The sequence below is a fragment of the Rhinopithecus bieti genome, unplaced genomic scaffold, assembly GCF_001698545.2.
Source record: "Rhinopithecus bieti isolate Rb0 unplaced genomic scaffold, ASM169854v2 scaffold_32081, whole genome shotgun sequence".
NCBI classification, from domain to species: domain Eukaryota; kingdom Metazoa; phylum Chordata; class Mammalia; order Primates; family Cercopithecidae; genus Rhinopithecus; species Rhinopithecus bieti.
The window spans coordinates 1,675,835-1,681,307 of NW_016814436.1; the positions used below are offsets into that span (position 1 = coordinate 1,675,835).

General features: G+C 43.5%; 1 pseudogene; it reads left to right on the top strand.

Moving 5' to 3' along the window:
* Positions 1–3,487: 3,487 nt before the first annotated feature.
* On the top strand, positions 3,488–3,990 carry LOC108514481 (peptidyl-prolyl cis-trans isomerase A pseudogene; annotated as a pseudogene).
* The last annotated feature ends 1,483 nt before the right edge of the window (positions 3,991–5,473 follow it).

Sequence of the window (5,473 nt, forward strand, 5' to 3'; positions counted from 1 at the left end):
ATGCTGGCTTTTATTTATTTATTTATTTATTTATTTATTTATTTATTTATTTTTGAGACAGGAGTCTCGCTCTGTCACCCAGGTTGGAGTGCAGCGGTACAATCTCGGCTCACTGCAAGCTCCGCCTCCTGGCTTCATGCCATTCTCCTGCCTCAGCCTCCTGAGTAGCTGGGACTACAGGCGCCCGCCACCACGCCCGGCTAATTTTTTGTATTTTTAGTAGAGATGGAGTTTCACCGCGTTAGCCAGGATGGTCTCGATCTCCTGACCTCATGATCCGCCCACCTTGACCTCCCAAAGTGCTGGGATTACAGGCGTGAGCCACTGCGCCCAGTCGGATGCTGGCTTTTATTGAATAACAATGAGGTCCCAAACACAGAGCTAAAGGCTTTACCTTCATCATATACTTTTAATTCTCACAACTGGTTTTGCCACCTCAAATTTCCCACTACTTAGCACATACAGAAACTGGGTTTGTCCCACTGCTACAGTCCTGGAGAGACAGGGCCAGGGATTCTCGGAACTTTTCTTTTTTTTGAGAGAGAGAGTCTTGCTTTGTTACCCAGGCTGGAGTGTAGTGTCATGATCTTGGCTCACTGCAACCTCCGCCTCCTGGGTTCAAACGATTCCCCTGCCTCAGCCTCCCGAGTTACTGGGATTACAGGTGCCTGCCACCACACTCAGCTAATTTTCTGGTATTTTTAGTAGGGACAGGGTTTCACCATGTTGGCCAGGCTAGTCTCAAACTCCTGACCTCAAGTGATCCACCCGCCTTGGCCTCCCAAAGTGCTGGCATTACAGGCGGAAGTCACAGCACCTGGCCAACATCTCGGAACATCTGTCTGAGAGGCAGACAAATCAGGGAGGTTCTGCCTAGGAAATAGGTGATCTCCCCATTTTAGAGATGAAGACACTGAGCCTTGAAGCATTAACCAACTTAGCCAAGGTCCCACAGCAGGTAAGACCTGAAGCCACAAAACCCCCAAAGTTGGATTTTAATCACTATACTCCAGTGGCTGGCTGTAAGGGAAAGTTTATCAAAAATCTTGCCATCAATAAATGAAACATTCAAGGAACAACAACTCTTAAAATACCCAGACTTCCTTAAAATAGCCTTTTGAGAAACCAAAAACATTTATGTTGTTTTCAATCGCTGAACTTGGAAAACAATGCTGTTGTCACTTTTTCAGCTCAGGAATCAGGCAGTTTTAAGCCCTGGGATTTGCTGAAATATCCCGTGGGGTCCTTGGCTGCCTGATATTTCCCAAATGATTCCTTGTTCTTATTAGTAAAATATTAAGATTAACAGCTCTGCACCATATGAAGCTAACAACAGAAAGATACTATGTAACTGATATATTCTGCAAAAGTAATATTCACATGCAAATACTTATACAAAATTATAATTGAATTGGAGAGGTGCGACTGAATAGGTACTCTTTATTCAAAAGTCTCCTTGCAGTTCATCAGATAATAAAGAACACACACCAAAAGAATCACAGAAATAGAATGTACCCTCGAGTTACATCACAAGGAGAAAAAAAAAATCTCCCTAGATAAGAAATTCAGGTTTATGTTATCTTAAATCAGACCAAGGGGATTTAGGTTGCTTTTTTAATCTACTTGTGCATAACGATCTCTCAGATTAATCATACTGTTTAATAGAATATTATTATTAATTAGACATGTCAGCGCTTCAGGCAGAAAATTACCGGGAAGTAAAAAGGTCTATATTCCAAAGGCTTGTAAGAGAAAGATTTCCATTTCTATCACGGCACATCTCTTTCAGTTCCAATTCTCAGTGGAAATTCCTCAACAAATTCAGTCCTTGTAACAATAACATTTAGAAGTGTTTCCCATTTAAAAGATAGCTGAACTAGAGTTTGCCTCGTAAGGTATTTTCTATGTTGTTGGTAAGCCAATTACATTTTTTTAGGGCACGTAGTTTTGAGGAAAGTCCTTCAGTGTTGCCCAGATTTTCATCATCTCTCATTAGGAGGTCTTACAAGACTGAGGCACAGAGCAGAACAATTGGGTCATCAGTTTTATCCCACGGGCTGGCAACCTCTAAAATGTTCTCATTTCCATCCGGTTGGCTCTTACAGGTCACTGCTGCTTCCTCCTCATCCCCATAAGCCCCATGTAGTACACCTGTGCCACTCTAGCCACATGGGAAAAATGTACTGGTCCCCCAGTAGGCCAGGATTCCATGGGACTCTCTCAGGCACCTACCGATATTTCTTTTGATCCCACCCTGTGCTGCAGGCAAAACACTTCTAAAATCATCTTGCTTTCCAGGGCTCCAACATAGGAACAATGGTGCAGGTATCTTTTTGTCCCCATTTCTCAAACATAAATTGGTCATATTGTCCATCAACCCTCATCCTCCATCCTCTCTTCCGTCTTTAACCTCCTCAGTGTAGACATTCAAGCAAATGACTGAGTCTCCTAACAGTATAAAGACTAACAGAGCCAAACTCCCTCAACTTCTGGCATGCCTGCCAATGAGTTTTCCCAGCTGTAAAAAGCTCATCTCTTCTGTATCTCATCTCCACCCTCCTCTTCAGGAACCTCCCTCCACCCATTTTCTTTTTCCTCTGCATCTTCCTCCTGTTTCTTCTTTCCCTGCAGCTTATACAATAGATATGTGACTGTCATTACAACACACAGCATCAACAATCATAAGAACTACCACAAAACCCTCCCTTGACACTTTTATTTTTTTGAGAAGGGGCCTTGCTATGTTGCCAGGCTGGTCATGAACCCCTGGATTCAAGTGACTCCCCTACCTCAACCTCCCAAGTAGCGGGGGATTACAGGCATGCACCACCATGCCTGGCCTCTCTTGACCAGTTTAACTCTTACCTTCCCTCCATAGCTAAGCTTCTTTGAAAAACAGTGAGGCAAAGAATTTCCAGACAATGGCCATGGGTATAGCCCCTGGGATGGAAAATAACACAGCCCTTCAAAAGCAAAAACATAATGAGCAGGTGGAGGGAACTGACAAACACTAGACAACACTGGTCGCATGAGCCATGGAGGATTTTAATCTACTTCGTGGATTTGTTTTGAAGATTAAATAAACGTACGTATATTAAGTGCTTTGTGTTGGTAATAAAATATTATTATTTTAAAATACATGACCTTTGGCCAGGCATGGTGGCTCATGCCTTAATCCCAGCATTTTGGAAAGCTGAGGCGGGCAGATCACTTGAGGTCAGGAGTTTGAGACCAGCCTGGCCAACATGGCGAAACCCCGTCTCTACTAAAGATACAAAATATTAACCAGACGTGGTGGTGGGCACCTGTAATCCCAGCTACTCAGGAAGCTGAGACACGAAAATCGCTTGAACCCAGGAGGCAGAAGTTGCAGTGAGCCGAGATCACGCCACTGCACTCCAGCCTGGGCAACAGAGCGAGACTCCATCTCAAAAATAAAATAAAATAGGCAGGTGCCACGGCCACCAGGAGCCCCGTACTATCAGCCATGGTCAACCCCACTGTGTTCTTCGACATAGCCATCGACAGCAAGCCCTTAGGCCACGTCTCCTTCAAGCTGTTTGCAGACAGGCTTCCAAAGACAGCAGAAAACTTTCATGCTCTGAGCACTGGAGAGAAAGGATTTGCTTACAAGGGTTCCTGTTTTCACATAATTATTCCAGGGTTCATGTGTGAGGGTGGTGGCTTCACACGACATAATGGCACTGGTGGCAAGTCCATCTACGGGGAGAAATTTGATGATAAGAACTTCATCCTAAAGCATACAGGTCCTGGCATCTTGTCCACGGCAAATGCTGGACCCAACAAAAACGGTTCCCGGTTTTTCATCTGCACTGCCAAGAGTGAGTGGTTGGACGCAAGCATGTGGTCTCTGGCAAGATGAAAGAAGGCATGAAGATTGTGGAGGCCATGGAGTGCTTTGGGTCCAGGAACGGCAAGACCAGCAAGAAGGCAACCACTGCTGACTGTGGACAACTCAAATATGTTTGACTTGAGTTTTATCTTAACCAGCAGACCATTCCTTCTGCAGCTCAGGAGAGCACCCTCCACCCCATTTGCTCGCAGTTTCCTATCATCTTTGTGCTCTCGCTGCAGTTCCCTTTGGGTTCCCTGTTTTCCTCGTTCCCTTCCGTGCCTGGCTGGATTGCAGAGTTAAGTTCATGATTATGAAATAAAAACTAAATAACAAAAAATAAAATATATGACTTTACCTCTCTTCTAACTTCATTAGGGCACCCTCCAAGGCTGCAGAAGTAAGAAAAATCTCTCAGCTACTTGGTTTGAGTCTAATTAATGATGCAGGATAAAGATGAAATCTCTCAGCTCTACATACAGGGCTCACTTGGAAGTGTTCGGAAACAGTAATGGATACACACTCAACATGCACTACACATAAACAGGCAAAAATTAGAAAGAAAAAAGCTTGCTCTGAAGTGCCTATTCTGGCAGATGGAGACTGGGTATTGTGGAGTGAGAAACTGGGCTAGAATTTGTCAATTAACGATGACTCAGTCTTGCAGGGAAATTAATTCAAAATGTAATCCTGGACTGGGGAGAAAATGCTAAAAAGAACAACATTGGGAGAACTGATGACATTTGAATATGCACTGTAGATTGTACAGAAGGAATGTATCAATGTTAAGCTTCATGAATTTGCTGTGATTATGGAAGAGAATGACCTTATTCTTAAAAATATATACACAGAAAGACTAAAGGGAAAAAGAGGCATTATGTATGCAACCTACTCTCAAATGGTTCAGAAATTAGTAATATGTGCACATATGAAGATAGAGAATGCTAACGTGTAAGTGGAAAATTGGTGTATCTAAGCAAAGGGTATAGGGGAGTTCTTTGTACTATTTTTGCAACATTTATGTTCAAAGGCTAGACCCTGAGCTGTCCTCCAGGCCCTCAGTGCCCCTGTTGCCTCTTGAGAGATGGCTCTTTCTCTCCTGGCCACCTGCTGAAGTCCTCACCTGGTGGAACTTGTGGTCTGTTCTCCAGGGACTGCTGGAGTCCTGGGGATTCCCCATGTTTGGAGACTTGGCCTCATCTCAGCCCTGGCTTCTTGTGTCTGGATCATACAAAAGGAGAATTGAGAAACAGGAGTCCCTTTTCTCTCTCTACAAAGTCTGGCTCTCAAAACTACTATCTCACTGTCACTTCCAAAAGCTTAATTTGGTAGCCAAAACTTAGCAGTGACTTGGTTGTTCGGCTCTTTCACCTTTCCCCTGACACTGAAACCTGTGCTTCAGTGAGGGGTAGGCTCCAGGGTATCTTGGTTTACAGGAATAAAAAAATAAATCCACTTAATGTTTGCATGAAGGTAGCTCTTACATGTATTTTCCATTTAGACAATTTAATTAGTCCCAACCTGTATTTTATACTTCTCCACTTTATTTTCTACTTTAGATGACAGAATCACAGTTAACACTGTGAGAGTAAAAGCCCTCAAGATTTTGATAGTCATCAA